The sequence below is a fragment of the Sebastes umbrosus genome, chromosome 12 (assembly GCF_015220745.1).
Source record: "Sebastes umbrosus isolate fSebUmb1 chromosome 12, fSebUmb1.pri, whole genome shotgun sequence".
Classification (NCBI taxonomy): Eukaryota; Metazoa; Chordata; class Actinopteri; order Perciformes; family Sebastidae; genus Sebastes; species Sebastes umbrosus.
In genome coordinates, this window is record NC_051280.1 from 20602238 (window position 1) to 20624350 (window position 22113).

General features: G+C 40.6%; 1 protein-coding gene across 1 annotated transcript in view; it reads right to left on the minus strand.

Moving 5' to 3' along the window:
• Positions 1-5538, minus strand: part of LOC119499117 (neurocan core protein-like) — a 45033-nt gene extending 39495 nt beyond the window's left edge. Inside the window, exon 1 of the mRNA XM_037788351.1 lies at positions 5113-5538. The gene's annotated coding sequence lies outside the window, so the exon portion shown is untranslated. The remainder of the gene's footprint in view (positions 1-5112) is intronic.
• Between the last annotated feature and the right edge of the window lie 16575 nt (positions 5539-22113).

A 22113-nucleotide genomic window follows, 5' to 3' on the forward strand; every position in this document is an offset into this window, starting at 1 on the left:
ATCATTCAGTATTTTATGTGCAGTACTTTGCACAGGAATGTAAATGAAAGCATGAACTAGGCAATTTAAGTGTGTGCCAGATGATATGGTTGTTTCACAGTGTTCCTGCTTTGGTTAACTTGTAGACATGGTTGTTATTTCTGTTGTTGTTGTATTTCTTCTTATATATTGTATATCCTTGTAGCTATATGAATGTGGTTTCAGGGCATTGCTGTAAAAGAGCTTAATGCTCAGTCATTTTCCCTGAATAAACAATGGTTGATGATGGTGATGATGAACTGTCAAAAATCTCTTTTAAACCTGCATTAATTTAAGATTTTTGGCCACTTGGGGGCATGACTATGGCATATTATCACTTTACAAGTTGATACTGCGAATGTGTCAGTAAATAGTGGCTTTTTACAGATCCAGCAGACACATTGGTATTCATTTGGAGTTGTGTTTCTGGCCACCTGACCAATGTAAGTCTAATATTCACTGTGCTTTTTTGCTCTGTTTTTGGTCTCCACCAACTCCTGAGGGAAATATCTGTCTCATTAGCTGCTAAATGCTCCACTCTGTTCACCAGCTAGTTGCTAACTCTGTCTGTCTGTCGTTTTGTGCTGGAAAGGTACTGTAGTATGGTAGGTTTTTAGAGCTTTTTCACTGAAAAAGGCAACTGTCTGCCAGGACACCTGATTTAAGATGTTGTCATTAGGGGCCTACTACGCCTACTACGATGTAAAAGTGAAAGTGAAACTTAAAAGCAACAAGTTCTAACATGTTGTAAAACTGAATCTAACGTTACGTTTTGAACACAAACAAAAAGGCTTCTTTAAGTTTAGGCATCAAAACTACAACTTTTTTAAATTTAGGCAAAAAAATAGTTAAGTTTAGGGGAAAACATAATATTTTGGTTTAAAATATCTACGTTTCAAAAGTTAAAGTGGAACTTTACGCTTGAAAACACAAAGACAACTTTCACACGGGATGTAAACTCTGGTCTCTTCTGTGATGTACCTTGTGAATAGATGATAAAACCTACTATTGGGTGTAGTACGCCCCTATTGACCGTCATCTATGGTGCTTATAAGGACCAATAATGCCTATTTAATAGCCTGACAGTCTAATTGGCTGGCCAGGAACACAGCTGATGAGAATGAACCAAAACAGTAATAAGGGTGGAAAAAGAATGAAATAAAACAACGAGCTGAAAGATGAAAAAATGAGTCGGGTGATTATTCTCTACATGAGCGCAACCTTTCACATACCATGCAGTCACTTGATCCATTGTTATTACAAAAAAATAATAACTAGAGTAGCTTTAGAGAATGATGATGTTCACATGTATTGTAGATAAAAGGTTTAAGTAAATTGCAATATTGAACGGAATAATGATTTTAGGGTCAGAGGTCAAATATGTGTAGCTAGGGGCTGTCGTAAGTAGCCTCTACACCAGCTGTGTCATAAAGACACCAGAGGTCAAAGGTGAAGGTCCTGAGGTTAGCGCTTGGTAACAAAGTCAATAAAGGATCAGGTGCCTGAGACGCTGCTCTCATCTTGAGTATATTAGTCTGTGGCTACACACACACACGCACGCACACACGCACGATCATGAGAGCTTCCATTAACATGACACCACAGCAAAACCACATTTTCATCCACAGGGAAAGGTGGTCAGAAAACCGAGTAGCTGTGAAATCACACGGAATAATAGACCTAAACACAGACGTGTTGGTGGGACTTCATCCAAGAACTCCTCATATTTAACAATGTGCTGAGTCTGTGGAATATCAACGAGGTGAGGAAAGACAAAACAGAGAGCTCCGTCCTTCAAGTGTTTATCACCAGAGCCAATGAAGCCATCTCCTCATCCTCACATCAGCATGTAACACTAACAAGAAAGAAGTGCTGCTGCTGAGTGTACATGTTTCCAACAGTGTGACATTGGGAAAAAGACTTATCAAAAAATAACACACAAACTGCACTGACTATTAACTACCTCTTTGAAAGTGACTAATCATTCTAATCTTCTCTGTGCTGCAGAGGCGGATAAAACTTTGCTGCCTTAAAGAGCTTCTTCTCAGCCGACTGCGAAGCCAAACATTTGTCTTCCACCAGTCACTACCTTAGAGGAGAGCCTCTGGCCAAAGACAAAGAGAGGGACCTTTCTCTTTGTGTGGGTGAGCTGTTCAGCTGTGGTCTCATCTACGCTTGTAATGATTGGCCTGGTGGGCCGCTTTAGTCCCTCCCAGGCTAAAGACCGGAGCTGATTGATGGATCGGTTTGTCCAATCCCTTTTGGGTTTTGGCAGCTGGGGACTCATTCTGGTTTGGTATTCCAGGGAGAGAGGGAGACATTACGTTTTCCATCCAGCAGCTCAAAACACAACTATTCACTGCTCTTTTTCTATTTGACAAATGTTTGTGGTCGGACCATTGGGCTCTGAGATTTGGGAGCTGTCCAGTGCTGAAGACGTGGACAGTTTTAGCTCCAGTAAACTGTGAAGTCATTGTTAGTCTAAAGCCTGTTACCCTTCTGGCTGTAAACGCAACACAAAGTTCAAAGAGATCATAAAATTCCCAGTTTATTTCACAGTTAGATCTGTGCTGTTTATGAATTACTGCTAGGACAGACTTGCAACAAAGAAGTCTCATACATTTGCTGCATTGTACAACATTCCCAAACCAAGTCAACACATTTTCAGGGCATCATAACCATAAAGCAACAAGCCTGCAGCTAACTCAGAGGTGAAGCTTATTTTGATCAGCACTATAAGCGAGCGCTGGTGCAGATTTACATTTTTATAGCGCTATTCTGTTAGCTATTAGTGCTGTATTAAAGGGGGATGGATCTCATAATCACCTGAGCGACATATCAGAGCCGAGCACTTTCATACCAAAATATCAAACCCTGACTGAGAATTACCTTCAGCTTCTAGTGAAAACACACCATCAGCAAGACTTGTGACAAAATTGCTCAATTAAGACCAGCAGGGATCCTTTATTCCATTTTATTCTGGGAGAAATGGGCAGCACTTTAAGGCTGAAACTATTTTCATTATCAATTAAACGGCAGATTATTTCCTCAGTCGTCATCTATAAAATGTCAGAAAATGGTGAAAAATGTCCACCATCATTTTCTAAAGCCCAAGGTGATATCTTAAAGTTTTATTCAACAAAAAAAAAATGCAATTGACAATGATATAAAACAAAGAAATTCAGCAAACCATCACATTTGAGAGGCTGCCAGAAAATGTTTGCCATTTTTGCTTAAAAAATAACTGAAATTATTGATTTCAAAACAGTTACTGCTCCTCATTTAACTGAACCAAACCAACTCATATTCAGTTTGCTATCAAATCCTCACAATTAGGAAGAGAAACAAGGGAATATTTGGCATCTTTGCTCAAACAATGACTCAAAATAGTCCCAATTCTTTTACTGTAGATCGACTAATCCACTCATCATTTCACTTCTACAGTATTTCATCTATCTGAAAGCATCCAACATTACTCCTTTTTCCATCTTCCACTGATCCAAAGTGACTCCTGGAATTGCAGACGTCTGTGAGCCAGACATGATAAACAACGCCGAGGTTGATTGAGTGCAAAGTGTGCAGCAACAGACAGCGAGGCAGCCGAACTGAGCTCGTACTCTATTTTAGTCAGACCTTTTTCCTTCCCCTACAACACCGCTCTCTGATCCCTCTGCTCGTGTGAGTGCAGTCATCTACATGCACACACAGCCCTACTGTATGCGTGCCGGGGCTCACGGATGCCCTTTTCAAACAGGGCCCACACACTCGCACACATCCGGACAGGATGAAAAATGCATGCTGTAAACTTTCAGCTGGGTCTCTTAGCCTCATTCCTCACTATTCTCCTCATCCCACAGGCACTAGTGCTCTGTTATCTCTCACACACATGCAGCCCGGGCTCGTCTACATAGAGTGGCGTTGCCTGGTTAACCACGTCCTGCTTTGTGGCACTGACACACAGCTGGTGGTGGACACACTAACAAGGCCCCAAAGAAGAAAAGACTTGGAGTTGGTGAATAGAGACAGAATGGGCTTCATTGGGCTGCAGGGGGCTCTCATATTCTCAGACAATACAGCTCATTTGTCAAGGTGACCCAAAGTGTTCTCCTCCTTCACTGTGATTTGTACATGCCAGTGTTTGTTTACAGAGCAGGCAGTCATCAACACAAGACTCTCAAAGAGCCGTGCACCATTGGCATCAGGCAATCACTCATTTTTACCATAATTTGGATGCTTTTTTTTGGTATATTTTCAGAGTTAGTTTACAAAGCATTTTAATATAAAGATAAAAACACTGTGTGATCACTGATAATCCAGTTTCTATACATACATAAACAGGATCTTTGATGTCATGCCCAGGCGCCCAGGTGAAGGTCTGCATGTTTTTTTGTTCAACACATGTTGTTTGTTCACCAAATGACTCTGATTTACATAATAGATTTCACAAACACCTGTTCAAGTGTTCAGATCTGCTTCCACAATTTCATCACTCAACAGAAGGCATCCTCTCTCCTCTCTCCTCTGTGGTTTCTTTTTGATTTTGTCATCCGTAAAAGGGAGATTTAAAAGATGTATGCATGCACATAATATAGTAAATGTGCATGTAAACCACCAAAGTTCTTATGAAGACATGACATCTCCTGAGAGGGAGGACACACGCTAATACTTGGTGAGTTGATGATTTATGCATGCCCCTACATGGCTCGTAAATATAGACCAATATTAAAAGCTTTGACCTGTAAATAATTAAAGATATCCCAAACGGGTGCGATTTGTGTGCGTCTCAGAGGCTGAGGCTGTGATCGTATACGAGGGGAAAGGCGTTGATTGGTCCACAGGATAATACTTATTGCATATGCATATAATTACATATTGCATGGATGAGCAAAAGAACTCTGCAATTTTTTTGAAAGTGCGTTTTAATATTGTAAACCAATAATTGCAACCACTTTAAAATCCTCTTCCAGAAAGCTGAGCTGAGTCTCACAGGCGCCTCCTGCCACCCGGTGACTTGAGATATCACACACTGACAAAAAAAAAATGATTGATTTCATAAAAGCAATGCATGCAGAGCAAATTATCACTCTTACCTTTTTTTTCTGTCACAAAACGAGACGCGTCTCAGTGGCGCAAAAAAAAATCCTCAGGAATGTGCAGCTTTATTGCGCCTCACTGTGCAGGCAGGTGATCCCTCTCTAAAGAGCCACCACAGGGTGCAGAGACGGATGAAAAAACGACGGAACAAGGGTGAAACAGCACTTTGCAGAGGCAGCAGAGATGTGGGGGGTGTGTTTGCACAAGCAGCTCCACGTCTTGGACTTTTCACTCCTTCTCCAGCAGCATCCTCTCCTCTCCAATCCTCTTCCTCACTGAGCTGCAGCCTCGTTCATCCTCCTCACACGTTGATATCTGCAGATCGGACTAGATGCACACATGCACACACACACACACACACACAGAAACACAGAGAGCAAGGTGCTGCTTCCGACCCTCCTCCTCTTCCTCTTCCTCGCCAGCAGCAACGCTGAGGGAGAGAAGCAAGATCAGTTTGGAACAAAGAGGCAAGCGGTGACAGGCAGACTGCTCCAGCACCCCCCATTCAGAGAGGGGGAGACACACAGGAGGGTGGTGGTGTGGTGATGGGTGGGTGGGGGTGTAAGAGAGAGGGAGAGGATGGGGGGGTGTACTTTATACCATAATCCGATTCCTAATATAAACCTCAAAGGTTGATCCGGTGTCTGTGAATTAAATTCTAATTTAACCATGAGCTTATGACAGTCTGACCACCATGCAGCCCTTATGTCACATCCTCTTGTTTCTACACACACACACACACACCTTTGATTAATCAACTCAACTTGTGTAATCATACATACACTGTTAAGAATTTCCCAGTAAAATAACAGTAAAGTACTGAAAGCAGGGTTGCCTATATGTTACTGTAAAATTAAAGTTATTATGCTGTCGCTGAAATGTACAGCTTTGTACTGTTTTTTTAAATTTTTTTTTATTAATTTCACAGTATTTTACAGTTAATTTACTGTTTAAAGATACATTATATAGCTGTTTTTCCACCTTTCTTTTACATTATCTTACTGATTTCTTTTAATGCACTATTTAGGTTGTATTTTTTACATACATTTTAATAAACATAATTTTTTGCCTAGATGAATAAACTTAGCAGGTTACAGACATAGGAATAGTCACACTAAATACAATTAAAGGCACTTGTTAGGAAAAAGGCTATAATAGACTTGTTGACACTTTTCCCAAAAATGTCTGTCTATATCTGGCTACAAGCACAGAATGCAAACCAGAACAACATGTGAGTGAAGAACAATAAAGCTAATTCACTGATTTTACAATCTTGTACAATGTACAAGCCTCACATGTGCAGATCAGGTCCCAGAATTAAAAACATACTGCATGAAACTGTTACTGATGATACTTTAGACAGTTGATCAGCAGTAAAGTGATGTTTTTTAAGAATGCATTATAGTTCAGTTAAAAAACGGCCTATGAGCGTAATTTAACAGGTTTTCTTTTGTATTAACAGTAAAGCACTGTTTTTAGCAATAACAGGTTAATACTGTTGAAATCCTGCTGTAAATGAACAGCAATTGTTTACAGTGTACTCTATATCTAGCCAAGCAGGTATGTAGAAATGGGACTGATGCTGAGCAGTAGTCGTTGTGATGACTGCTGAGAGTGAAAACACAATCAAGCCAACATCTCATCGCTGCAGCAGCAGGGTCAATAAACACACCAGTCAGTCAGTCTTCAATATAAAGAAAAGCTTGTTTGTTCAGCTCCTACGCTGATTTCACTCAATGATAAAGTAAGTAGCAGAAAAGATTCATTCATACTGTACGTCTGCAGTCTGTTGCTCAAGGTAGTTTTGAATTATGCATTTTATAGCCTTGTGAAATGGAGGCAGGAGTCATGGAAATCATAATTACTCAAAACTTAATCTTCATTTGAGGAAAATGCCTCCGCAAGTAATTTTCATTCGAGGCCTTTTAGAGAATAACCAGTGATTCAGAGAATGAAGGTGAAATGTTTCCTCCAAATTCTTGATTCGTCAGTGTGGACATAACACTTTAAAAATAAGTCGGAGAACTTCTTTTGGCTTTCAGGCAAGTGATGAATTGTTGGTTGAATTTTTTTGCAATATTTATTCTAACCTTCCTAACCCAGCTGACCCACCTGAGGGTCAGTCATCAGAAACTTGTATTTCAAATTCTAGTGAAGCTCTAGTTTTCAATGTGGAGAGGGCAATAAAGGGAGAATGAGGATAAACAACGCCACCTGGGGAATTGCACCCCAGAAAATATATTGCCTCAAGAACCTTAAAAGTGGCAATATTGAACATTTTCATTAATGTAAAAATGTCTGTTAAGTCCCCATCTATAGCCGATAAAGGTAATACAATGGTGATTGTGCCCGTAGTTCCACTGTTGGTGTGTGTAGGCGACAACAGAGGAAAAGAAATACAGCATTCTCCACAAGAAAATCATCACAGACACTTCTAATACTGCAAATAAATTACCATACTTTCAGTGGGCCATAGGCTCAACAGTAATTGTGTTACCTCCTTTGGCTATATAGACCTAACAGATATTTATTTAAATGAAATTCTTCCAGATTGCCACAATACTGTTTCGAAAATTGACAAGGCACACAAAGACTGGTTACTGACACAAGAAAGAGACGCATTTTCAGAATGGAACAAATGTTTTATTGAAAAATTTAAATGGGCATGCAGGGACTAGCGCTGCTGGGGAGGAGAGAGATATTAATAGCTAAAATGAAAATTACTGAAACCAGGGGAAGCAAGGGAATAAAGAGTGCTTTTACATTTTTTAGCTAAAAAGGCCTTAATACAATTCAAAATGTGGAACCATAAGACAACCCTAAAGCATCTAAAACTGACAGTCCAACATAAACTAAGCAAAATGGGGAAGTGGTGGTGGAGAGGCAGACTATACGCTGAGAAGGAATCCCAGGGGTGCTACCGCTTACTCACCTCAGGTGCAACACAGCAATCCTCGCAGCAAAAATGGTGCAATCTACATTCATGTCCCAGTGGTTTTTACTGACCTCACCACTGGTGCATAGTCTCCCAACAATCTCCGCTTCACTGAAAGAAAGGTAACCAATGCAAAAAATAATCAAAAACAAAACCCAGGTGGTTTGACAATGCAGGCAAGAGAAGGATAACTACAGCAACACAATAAGGTAGCTGTAGCTACAAAAGCAAAACAGAAGGAGGTGAACCTACAAAGGGGAAATAGGGATTATCAGGGTTCACCATGCTGCATACCAAAATGATAAATGTTGTTATGACCCTACTCACCACCTCTGGTCTGGGACATTAACACAAGGATCACTCTAAAAAGGAAGACGGGGTTCCAACACAAAATGTGCTCAGCCAACACATCAGAGCAAAGCTAGAACAGAAGACAGTCAACTAAGTTTGCAAAAGTGAAAAATGGCTGACTTGTGCATGCTAAAGTGATCACTTTAACTACATACCTGTAACACCAAACACTACCAGCCATGACAGTAAACAAAGGAGAGAGCACAGGCCAACAGGGGCCTTATCCAAGGCTTCCTCTTGTTTTCATGCCACTTCTTTTTGGTTTCATTTGCAGAGGAATCTCTCAAAACATTTCAAAAAGGATATCATACTAACACAGATTGAGATATTACTCACTGTCAGCAATGTATTATGTACAATGTCTCATGTTGTGCAATGGAGATTTCATCTGTTAACAAACACATCTGGTGTGGTTGATAATAACATTGATAATTATAATAATGAGTGTTATTTATATAGCACTTATAAAAAAGAGTGCTCATTACAAAGTGCTTTACAAGGCGGACATAAAAATAATAAAGTATAGAATGCAATGCCAGATACACCCACATTTCCACATATATTTACAAACAAATATAAAGAAATCCCAGCGTGGTCTGAAAACTACAAGTAGCCTATGATCGGATCTAACAAGATGCCACTTTTCCTTCAGTTCATCTCAAACAAGCCTATTTTCAGTTGCACTATGGGAGCGTTCCCCACCACACACAGGACATCAAGAATACTTCCATTTGATGGTGCAGCCATAAATACAGTGGTGTTTTGTTCAGGTAGAGCTCCCCGGAGCAGTTCCCAGAGGCCTGTGCAGTAAAACTTTCAGAGTTTAGTCGTCCTCCTGTTGTGCTCAGAGGGGATCAGAGACGCAGTCAGAGCCGGTTGAATCCCCCACTGCCCTGCTTGTCTCTGTTTTCCCCATCACTGTGTCTCACAGCGGTGATGAGGGTCCCGTCAACCAACATGGCCTGTAAATGTGTCTGCTTGTAAAACAAACGCACTCACTGGATGAGGGACATCAGTGGTAACCGCTGCTAGTATTCTCCTTCTGTCTCACAAAAGTATTACAAAACACGCCATTGCTTTTTTGGATACCAACAAAACAAAAGCCAAGAACTAATGACTGCAACAGGATTATAGGCAAACCCAAATTCAACTATGTTTACACACTAAATATGACTAAATATGACTAAAATATGTTCTCTGATACATCAAACAGCTTTGATTAATCTGAATTTCTGCATTTAAAATGGAATTCTTTTGGAAGATTTTTGTATTTTCTGCAACAAAGAATAACACAAACACCAAAAGAGCATTATGAGGCATTTAGATGATTGACATTTGCCCAGAAGATGTTTAGCTGGCTCAGGCCTTGTTGTCACAAATAGTGTGTCTCGTCGAGTCACTCAGCACTGCACCCACCATCCTGTAGATTTATGTGCTGACAGAAAGAAAAAGCTTTCGTGTTAACCTGAGGTGCACTTATTCATATTTGTACTTCATTGTCAGTTCTGCTGGCCAGAACAGAGAACGAGACAACGTCCATCAATCTCTGTAATATTTATGTCAGAAGACCACAACCTGTAAGTCTACACCGTTCAATAACAGTAATGGAATGGATCGATACTTGTTATTGGAAACTCCCATGCCTCTGTGGAGTGGAAAGAGATCCGTGCCACTGTGGAAAGACAATCTGCCCTCAGCTTCAGTTCAAGAGGATCAATTTCCATCTGAGTTATATCAAGTCTATCCCGGTACGTAGAGTCGACCTTGTTTATCCACCCCCTCCAGGCAGCTCCTCAGTGTTAGAACTACGAGTACCCAGAAACAAACACAAACAAAAAGATGTGTCATATTTATGCCAGTGTCTCCGCTTTCTGAGTTTATAAACGAAACACTGCATCACATTTCGAACCAGTGGCTATATGTGTTTCCGTATGCCTTTAAATGTCTCAAAACATCGCAGGCTTCAGGAAACACCATCGTCAGCACATTTTAAAGATTCACATGATGAATGTTGTATCCCCTAACATCAAATTTTACCATTATTTCCCATTAAAACTGCTCTAATTAATATGTTTATATTAGAAATGGATGAAAAGACTATGTGTAATCTCCCTCATCAACCCTGCCTCCTACAAAATCACGTTCCCATAAAACTAAACTGCATTCTCAATTACATTAAGAGGGAAACTTAAACGTGGTTGACGTTGTAAATTGAAACAAAATGAAGCAAAATAAAAAACACAACAAAACTATTTCATTAGGTTTAGTAAAAAAAACATCATGTTTTGGCTAACAATGACTACATTTGTTAAACTGTGGACGTACCCTGTGTGAAACCACTAACTTTGGTGTTATTTTAACCCAAACCCTGATCTTTTCCTAAACATAACTAAGTAGTTCTGTTGCCGAAACTGAGTTGTTTCCTGTGAAAGCGGAAGTTTATTTTGAAAAGACTGGAGCCTGAAATTGTGCTGCTGGACATTCGTAGGAAAGCGTACGAAAAATGAGGAATAACTTTTCGCAAGATAATTCTTGCGATCCGTTGTATGAGGATACGTTGCCAAATAAATGCTGATGTAGCTCCATGTTTACTGGATGTGTTAATTTTGCTAATACGTTTGCCATGACAACTTTATAATGTAAAAATATGTTTGTGTTGTCTTAATAGCTTGTTGCTTCCCCTAGGTGGAAAAAAAAAATCAATTATTGCAGTTTTAAGTTGCTTTAAGGTCAGAAAATGTATGTCATTTCATACTGTCTGACAGTATATTCTGAGTTTGTTCCAGCTCTTCCTTGAAGCTGTGTGATGTTTGAGAGAAAGCTGCAGCAGATCAAATAGAAAATACTCTCAAATCTGAAAATTAAACATATATTTCACTGCAGGATGTGAAAGCGGGAAATCTGAGTGTGTTTCTGTCCAATGTTTATGAGATTAAACTTTGAATTACACAGTTTTACAGGATGACATACTGCACCGCACATAGTCACTAATTCATGCACACACACACACACACACATACACACACACATGCAAGGAGGCTTGGCTCAGCCTTAATGTGAGCTGTGACTTTTAGAAATGTCAGGCGCCTCGCCAAAGAGACAAACAATGTCAATCACTCTCCAGCAAAGGGAGCAGCCATCCACGCACAATGGAGAACACACAATACACAAGGGAGGCCGGATGAGGATGATGACACAAAAACGACTTTTGGAAAGCTATTATAGCATCTTTACGAGAGCAAAATATGACAGCCAACAAGTAACACACGTTGCCCTTGGTAGGAAACATAAGAAACGTAATGAGGCTTTCAGTAGCGTCGTGATTTCTCCACACTGATGGAGATGTGTGTGGTGTGTTCAGGCTCCCGTGTTTGCTTAGACAGATTCCGTCTTCATGGGTTTGTTTTTATGGTGATGCTGTTAATGTGAGGAGATCAAACAAGCCAGTAACCAAGCCACATAAAAAGAGAGGAAACAGGATATATCCCAGTAGAGAGAAGTCTAAACTAAATTGGATTTTATAAACTCAGCAGTCGTTCAGACTCGGTTTAGCCACCACGCTGCGTTTAAGTGTTTGCGAGCCGAGAGGCCCCATCTGGGCGGCATCAGAGCAGTTATGGAGGAAGTCTGGGAGACGTGTTGGGCACCGATGACAACCACATGGGATACCTCCACACTGTCTAACCACAGGCCGACCAGTTAATGTTTGCTTTGGACTAATTTGTAAGGTTCGTGGGACCACGTAGTCATTACAGGCATAATTTCAACCTTTGTTAGTTGCACAGTAGAAGTTGGGAGATTTTCCTTTCAAGGTTTGAAGCTCGCTCTGCGTTACTGGAAAGGGAGGCTTTTATTTCAGTTGTTGTTTACTGTGAACTTTACTGTGAGAGTTCATTACTGTAGTTCAGCAACACTTAACTCAAGGTCCACTTACAGTTTAGTGAAAGTTCAGGAAAGTGAGGAAGACTATCTTCATAGTGACCATCAAGTCACTGTTGGCAGTTATGGATGGTTATGTTGGTCGGTTAGTCCAGTGGTTCCCAAACTTTTTCCTTAATGGACCCTTTTTTCTATCATTGAGTAATCTGACAACACCTGACTAAGTGACATGTTATGGATATTTTCTATTGAATACAATAATATGGTACAGAACAACTGATAAACTCTACAATATACCTAAATAGTCAATACGCAATAACTGCAGGAGGTTTGTGTATAAAACTTGTGGTTTGGATGAATTTTGAGCAGATTATTTCCTGTGAATATTGCATCAAAGATGAGTTTCCCTGTTATTTTTAGGAACTTTTAATACAACTGTATTATGTATTTTTTAATTTTCAACAATCATACATACTTTAAGGTCCAGTGTGTAGGATCTGGCGTTATCTAGCACTGAAGTGAGGAGATTGCAACCAACTGAAGCCGCTCCTGTGTGCCAAGCGTGTTGGAGAGCTACGGTGGCCGACTCAAAAACGTGAACGGTCCAGTCCAGAGTCATTTTGGAGCAGAGCCAGTGTGAAGAGTGTGTGTGTATGTGGGAAGTGAGTGGTGAAGCAAAAGAGAGAGAGAGCGGCGGCGATGGGATTGAGTAACGTTATCGACTCTGGCCCAATCAGGAAAAGTTAAAAGAGTTTGGTTTGTCCGTTCTGGACTACTGTTGAAACATGGTGCTGCAACATGGCAGACTCTGTGGAGAGGACACGCTCCCTATGTAGATATAAGCGGCTCATTCTAAGGTAACAAAAACACAACAATACTTATTATCTGGTGATCATATACTAAAGAAAACATACTCATTAATAGTATATTCCATTTGCCAATAGATCCCCCTAAATGTTACACACTGGTCCTTTAATAGTGTCAGTGTTTTCTTCTCCCTGACGCTTGGCCGTTGATCCACATTAAATAAAGTCATATGAAATTCTGTGTTTCCGCCAACTCAGTTTTTAGTAATACACTAAACCCTGACCTCATGTTACCTAAATGTTACCTAACTGAACCATCTCCATGACAACTGAGCAAACTCCATTTGCTGATGAGACGTGTTTGAAAGCTCCGGAAAAAACTCCTAAGTCGACCATGACTCAAGATTTATTTGTCAAATCAGATATTTTGTTCTTACAGTGAGATTTGAGTGAGCATGTCACTGAGCCTGAGGCCTAAATGTAGCTTTCTAAGTTGATACGTTATAGAAGTACAGGAATACAAGTCAGGAAATCAAAGAGAAAAGAGGTCTTGGCAGCCCGGAAGAGATCAGAAATGAAGGGAAAAAGATCATAGGCAGCAGTGGAGGGACTATTACCAAACAAGGGAACAGAGAGTTTGGTGGAGGAGAGAACAAAAGAAGTGACAAAACTCCCAAATCAGAAATGTTGCTTTTTTTTTTACAGTGATAATACAAATGTTTGAGCTCCACGCTTCTGGGACAGAACCAGACTATTTTTTGTTGTTATTTTTTTTGTATCTTTGAAGATTGTTCAGTTTCAGAGTCGGTTTGTTTGTGCGTATCTGAGCTTGTCTTACAGTTTGGTTGATGTGTGAGGGCTTTTTGTTCAGACTGGATGACAGCTTTAACACCCACAACCCCCCAACAGCACACACACACACACACACACACGCACACACACAAGCAAGCACACACACGCTGAAAAAAAAAAACCTTTTACATGCTCAATTAAGTGCTGATCTACCTTGGCAGTTAAAATTGAGGTCATGAGGAGCAGCTGTGTGTGTGTGTGTGTTGATGCTTGTGCACATGTGTCTTTGTGTATAATGTGTACATTTTGGGGGCATGATTGGAGTGTGTAGCTATGGCTGAAATTATGTATTGCATGTGTGTGTGCGTGTGTGTGCGTGTGTGTGCGTGTGTGTGTGTGTGTGTGTCTCTAATGAGCTCTCCTGTGCAGCATCTGTGGTCTGTGTCGCACTCAGCCTCCGTCCTCCTCCTCCTCCTGCTTTCATCAGGTATCTGTGGCAGTCGCTGTCTTCACAGCAGCAGATAACAAACACAGAGCTTTGAAAAGAGGAAGCTCTGCTCTCAAAGCGTTTGCTTATTACACTATCCTGTACACACACACACACACACACACACATAGAGATAGAGAGAAACAAACACACACAGATACAAACACACAGGTTTGTTGTGTTCATTAACATCGCCCCAGATAGACGACATGACAAATATATCCCAAGAGAAAAACATTATCATACTCTTACATCTACTCAGCTGTGACTCTTCCTTGCTCTACTCTACTCTACTGGAACTCAACTCTTCTCAGCTGTACTCTACTGTTTTCCACTTTACAGTAATACTGCTCTACTCTGTGTAACAATATGTTGCTTTTGGAGACACTTTTCGCTGCTCTTTTCTATTCAGTACTTCAACCAAGCCCCCAGGAAGAGCGCTGGTCGTTAATCCCAATTTTTGTAGTGGCCAAACGGCAGTACTACAACTTCCGGGTCAGTCATGTGATGCCATTGGGACTTTTTCCCATAGACTTACATTGGGAAAGAGACGTCTGTAACTCAGCGGATCTTTTTTTTTTTAGGGTAAATCAACTTCCACTTGAATAGCCCTTATTAAATCATGAGATCCTAAAAGTTGTAAAATGCACTAATAGCCGAAACCAGAGTTATTTCCCTTCCTCCGTTCATGTGAATGAGACCCAGACCGAGGCTGGAGCGAGGGCTGGGAGGCGGAGTTAGCAAGCCGTGAGGACAGAGTGACGGCTGTGACTTGAAAACATTTGCAGCGAGAAATAGGCATTACAGTAACAGAATATTGATTCATATTTGATTAGCGCTGCCTAGTTTGACCGTTTGGTTGGAGTTCGGAGTTACACGGCAGCTGGACAACCAGATCAGCTCTGATTGGTTGTTTTCCTCCAATCTGTTAAATCTTGCAGATGCCGTTAGGAGCACCGGAGGACACAGAGGCACATGATTTTTTTCAGATTACCTGTCTCATGCACTACTGTCAGGTTATAGTTCTATAAAAATATCTTTTTTTAATCATATTTGCTCCATTTCTACTCACTGCTGCTTTAACTTCATTCTGTAAACATTGGTGAAGTGCCCCTTTAACTCTAGTCTGCACTGTTCTATTCAGCTGTAACTCAACTCCAGTCTTCTCTGCTCTACTCTGCTATAAATCTTCTTTAGTGCTTCACTCTGTTCTCCTCTGCTCATCATTACTCCTCTCTCCTGTAACTCAGCTATATTTTATCGTAACTAAACTGTAACATAATGAAAGAATGAAACAAGTAGGTGAGCTCTTTCTTCCCTCATCGCTGCAGGTAAGACTCGCCCCAGTTGGTGTGATAATAGAGTGTGTTTCAGTCTCGTTGCCTCACTCTGCCTCCCTGACACTGAGGGGAATCTGACTAAATGATCACATAGATCTGCACACTCACTCCTTAACCTACTTTACTACCGTTTTAACCCTGTTTCATCACCCAGGTCTTCAATCTGTGTTGCTTTTTTCAGCATCATTCTGTTTGAAAGCAAATTGCTAAAAAACATGCTCCACTTTCTCTCTGTGCCGATTAATGACGTCTCAGTATGTTCAAGACTGTATTTCATAACACAGTAAACGCCTTTCCCTGTCTGTTATCAGCCTTCTCTCTACTGCTTCCTACTGAAATGGAAAACATGGACTTCAACTTTTTCCAATTACTGCAAACACAGGATGCTTTGCAGAGAAATGCATGTAATGCACTGCTGAGGTATGCGGGTGTTCGCTTCAGCCCACGAGTGAAAAAGCAAATCAGATCAAATTATAATGATAAAGGCCATAACAGATTGCTTCTAGAGGCTACACTCTCCTGCACAGCAGACCTATTGGCATGGGGATTAATGGTGAAATAAATTGGATATAAAGGATAATTTCACAGTATTTAGCACTGAGAAATAAGGCACTCTCTATAAAAATGTTTTGGAATAACAAAAAAAGCATCACAGAGAGGCATTTAAACTGTTTTTGTTGGTGGTGTTGATTAGATTTTTTCACAAACCCAGCAAATTAACTCTGAAAACTTAAATTAACTCCCTCCCTCTCATCCTTTCTCTCTCTTTCACATACACACACACACACCCACGTTTAACGCCTCTAATGAAAATGCCCATCTGTTTGTTTTTCCTAATTACAACACATTTGGCTTGTCAGAACATTAACACAGCGTGAATCAAACATATTTTTTAAAGCACATAACTCCACTGGAAATTTTGTGCATCGAAGGCAGGCGACTGGTAAAGTGCCAATTAGTGCTATATAATCCCACGCCGACTTTGCATAGTCAGGCTGATGTAACAGGAAATCTGGGAGTATCCTTAAAGGAATCGTTAAACATTTTAAGGAATAACGCTAATTTGCTGACTGTCCTCCCGAGGAGAACGACAGCACGGCAGCATCTAAGCAAAACGACATCTGTTTGCGTTCGTAGGAATTATGACGGGAGCAAAGGAGGAAGTCAGGCGTTATAGAGCGACAAGGTCCGTGTAGGAGGTGGGTGGATGGGACGGAGTTTAACCCAAATCATGATCTTTCCCTAAACCTAACCAAGACATTTTTGTGCCGAACCAAACCTCTAGCGATGTCACATCATAAACTGATTGATTTTTCAAAATTTTTCTAAGGCACAGAGAAAAGATGTCATACTGCCGATAGAGGCGTCAGGTCAGAAAACGCTTCTATGGGTGCATCCCCAAGTCTCTTATTTGACATTTCCTCACTCCTTGCAATTGAACCAGAAGTCCGCCATCGTGGAGGGCGTCTCATAGCTCTTATTTCTGTTCTGAGGAGCGAGGAGGGATCTCTGAGGAGCCATGGACGAGGATACCAGGACCTTTTCATTCCCGGGGCGTCAAATACTGACGCTTTGTCACAGCCGTCGGCGTTTGATACCGCCGCACAAGGCACCCTTAAGCGCCGGTATGCAACGCACCAGGCTTTCCATTTATTACAATTTAAAACCATCAGCGGCAACAGTAAATTCTGCAGGCTATTCTGACCCACAATCCTCTGCACAGCGGCTATATTGCTGCGTTCCATTTACCTCGGAAGTCGGAGCTGGGAATGACGTCACACCCGAGTTGACCGCATTCAAGTACAAGTCGGAAAATTGAATTGGGTTCTCTCCAGCCAGGTTAGCCATTGTTAGTAATACCAGTTGATAATGTATTACACCGGTATTTTGCGCATACAAACACCGAAGTTGGACAGTATCAGTGTGTACAACTGATTTAAAGAGACACATAAGACAGAAGTGCTAATAAACAGTATTATTATTACATCTTTTTTACTGTTGATGCACAGAGCAGCCATCTTTGATTTTGAGATGGGGGTTGGTGATGTTCGGCCGACTTTCTGAGTTGGAAATCTGACTTCCAGTTGAAATTTCTAACTGGGAACTCGGAAATTCCGACTTCCCAGTTCAAATGGAGCGCAGCATATATGAGCAAAATGGTCAAAGTTCAAAGCGCAATGTTATGATGAAGAAGTATGTCCCAATTGTAACCATGTAACAGTAAGTGGTTTGTAAGGGCAGCTGCAGTACGTACTAAAAGTGAAAGTAAAAAGTATGCGATTTGGAACCTTTGTCTTTGTGCTAAGCTAACTGACTGCTGCATAGCCTTATACAGTATTTAACGGACAGACATGAGAGAAACAAGTTACATCACAACAAACAGTTTTCTGCGTGTAATTTTAGTTTCTTGCAGATGAACAGCTGAAGATGAGCGATTAGAGAATAAGCAATGCTCCGTTTCCTCTCACTCACACACCATTAATTCTAAAATTTGCCCTTCATGCCTCATTGTCATTCTGAGGAACCTGGTCGTCCTTCATTTGTTCACTAGACTCTCAACATCTTTCTCTCTTCTGTCTCTGTTGTGCTGCTGCTGTCTGTCTGGCGAGGTGAGGGGGACGTGTTGTGAGGATTACGCAGACAGGCCTGTAAATCCTTCAGCAGCAGCAGAAATAGTCAGGATTCACACTGCTGCAAATCACAGCAGCATCTTATCGTCCTTGACTCATACCTTAAAGCAAAAGAACAGAAGGCCTACGTTTATTTTTCACACATTTTATTCACCTGGCCAGCTGGCTAACAATCCCATTGATCACTGGTCTTTAACCTCCTGGGTAAAAAAGGTCAGTCTAATTGAAACCTCTGCAGCCTCAGGAGAGCTGAACTGTGACATTCACTGAGTCCTGATTTCAGGTCACCTCCTTTTGCCCTCTGTCTCCTCCCTCCGCAGCACTGTGCCGCTAATGGTCTCCTCACATCCACAGCTCCCTTTCTCTCTGTAGTCACTTCTGTGCTAATAAATGTTTGGAGGAACTTTCTGTAAGGACACCAAGTTGCTGCTGCCGCTTGTCCTCGGTGCTCCAGTAAATTACACCTCGGGGGTCAGTTTGACCCGGCTGGCAGAAAGCGATGAGGAAGGTTGCTCAAACTTTTTGTAACACCTCTGACACTGAAGACACCTCGATGTCACCAGGTATTAAATTAGGTAAATAAACCTTCTGGTATGCTGTCCAGCTGTTGAACATTTTTGTTGTTGCTCCGAGTTTAAAAAATTAAATAAAAAATCTCCTCTGTCCTTCCTCCCTTGACGAAGGAGAGGTGTTTTAATGTGTTTCATCTTTCACACAAAGGAACAAGAAAAGGGGAGAAAACCCTGGAAGATGTTGCAGCAGCTCAGATGGTGATGTTTTAGGGACATCTAGTGGACATAATTGGTGTCACATGGTACTTGATAATCCAAGCAAACCTTTCTACAGAGCAGAAGCAGAAGTTAAAGTGCTTTAAGAAGCATTTCTGAAAGTTACAAATAGTCCCTTTAAGCTGAATCATAAAATACAAACCATGTTCGGTGTTTAAGTATAATAGATGTGTCACGGTCAGGTCTAGAATTTAGAATTTACTTTACATGAAAAAAACAAAACAGCTACTGTATCGCTGAGGATCGATCATTTCAAAAACTAAAGCAGATAGTGGCCATCGGCCTCACCGCTTATCAGACCTATGGTCTCTCTAATGGACCCACAGCAGCACCAGAGCACCATCTACTGACGTGAAAGTGTATTACATTGATGTAAAGACTGTTAAAATTGTTCAATTAACAAAAATAAGGGGGTTGTCAGTTTAATAAAAGCTACATATATGTAATTTTCAACCCCCTACACAGCCAGTTTATTACTTTTATTGTGTAGTGGGAAGTAACTTATACTCAAGCAGCCTACTGCACACTCAAATTTAAGGTGTTTTCTGCATTTCTTGAGTAATTTGTACTCACTATATTTCAAAAGAAAATATTGTTCTCCACTATACTGATTTTCCATACAAAACACACAATGAATTTATAGAATATAAATTATAGATTAAACTAACCAATACATAACAAAGTCGTCTAAATTGTCTCCACCTCGACCAACTACAACAATAACATGCTGCTTATACATTAATGTGTCTGCAAAATTAATATAACACTCACAGGGGGCATGTTTCTGTATTATGAGTACTTTTACTTTTGATACATTTTGCCAACAATACTCAACAATACTATTCTCAATACAGGCGTTTGAATTTTAATTTGGTTTATACAGTGTACTTTTACTCAAGTAAAGAATCTGAATACTTCCACTGTTTGATGATGGACAATGTTATAAGTTAAACTAGTTAACAGTAGACCTATATAAAGTGATTCAATTTAACTCTACAAACAATAAAAATGTTGTTTACATTTTAATTATAAATGAAAATAAACCAATAATATAATAAATAACATTTAAATTAATCTGAAAGGGGCTTTTTTTTCAAGTACATGACGATAGCTTTACTGCTTTTATTTATATATTTCTTGTGCATGAACAAACAGGTAGTCTAAACATTTGGTGAAAATCCTCTGGACATGTCTGAAACTCCCAAATAAAAGCTCCAGATTGCAGTTAAGGTTGATGTCATGAGGAGCAGAGTTTAGTCTGCTGTTCAGGTCTTGTCCAACAGAGGTCACCCGCTGCCTCTGTGGCTGTCTCTTCATGTGGCTCTCTCCCAGTCCTCCCATTCATCAATCTTCTTTTATTCCCAGTGACAAAAGAGACATCACATAGGGAGGAGCGGGAAAACACAACAATGCATTTCAGAACACTTAGCTAATATATGCAAAGAGGGAATAAAGAGAGTCCAGGCGTTCAGTGTGTAGGCCCATGTGTGTGTGTGTGTGTGTGTGTGTGTGTGTAAACTAATATGTTAGCCCATTTATGATTTATTTGCCTTTTTCTTGCATTTTTGCATCTGTGTAAATATAATGCAAATGAATCTATAAGTTAACTGCAACTTAAAATTAAAAAATACATATTTTTAATAATATGTTCCTACATTTTGGACTCATGAAACAGGGGTCAGCACACATACAGTGATACAGTATTCTTGCACCAAAATCCAAACTGTTCTTTGGCTCCCCGCCTTTCACAGGATCTGCACCCACAGTCCGCAAAATGAACCTGAAATGATCTGTCTCTCTCTTGGCTTTCCCAGCCAAATCAAAAGGGGGCGAGTCGTGGGGGGTCATGTCTGGCCACCCCTCAGGAGAATAACGGGGTCTCTGTCTGCCCCCCAAAACCACCAACGGTTCTCCACTGTCCCTATGGCAACAGCCAAGGACCCTGGAAGACCCCCAGACTGGGGCGTCCAAGCAGATGCCCATAATTAACGTAGCTATACGGAGGTGTCAGTCCTGCCAGTCTGCCTCACATGGAGGCAGACCCTCTCCCAGACCTGTCAGGGGCCCATAGGGCTGGGTGAAAAATGACTGCCCTGCGGTGTGTGCGTGTGTGTGTGTGTGTGTGTGTGTGTGTGTGTAGGGGGTGGGTAATGACTGCCCACCAGTATCTTCCCAGTCCTGCTTAAGACTGACCATCATGCTGTGGCAAAATATTTAAAAAAATTACACTCAAGGAATAAAAAATGTGTAATTTATGCAAAAGTCAAACTGAAACCAAACAGCTACAAACCAAGTAAAAAAAATTATTTTCATCAACGAAGCTCATATGAAATCATTATAAGGCTACATATGTTAAATAATTTGTAAAGTCACCTCGGTGTAGTCCATTGAATATATGTTAAGTCAGAGATCTTGTCTCTGATGCTGACTGACTGACTGACTGGGTGTCTGGCTGACACGGTTGGCTGAGGATGAGATTGCATCTCGTCCTCTCAGACATCCAACCTAAAGACGTGGAGGGACCATATCAGAAATCTCCATAAGCACTGAAACAACCAGACCTTGGTAACACACATATATCAGACCTTTGTACATCAATCATTTCACTAGCAATTCGACCACGATTCATTAAAAAATAACACACACAAGTTAAGAAAAAGTTCAGAAAAGCCACTTTATTTCAACCCTTAATATTAATAATTTACAAGCAGCATATAAACTATTAATAAAAATGTTTATAACGCACTACAATGCAGTTATAAGTAGCTATAAGGGCATTTTTCAGGTATTTATTAATGTCAACAACTATAACTCTTCTAATGAAGCATCAGTAAACTTAGTAACTAAGTTATAATATGTCTTCTTTATTTATCTATAAATACTTCTTCACTCTCTGAGACAACTGAACAAACATCTGCTTATGAAGGCCATGACGTGTGGCTGTAAGCTCTGGAAGACATCTAGAAAGCGGACCTTGAGTTAAGATTTCTTTT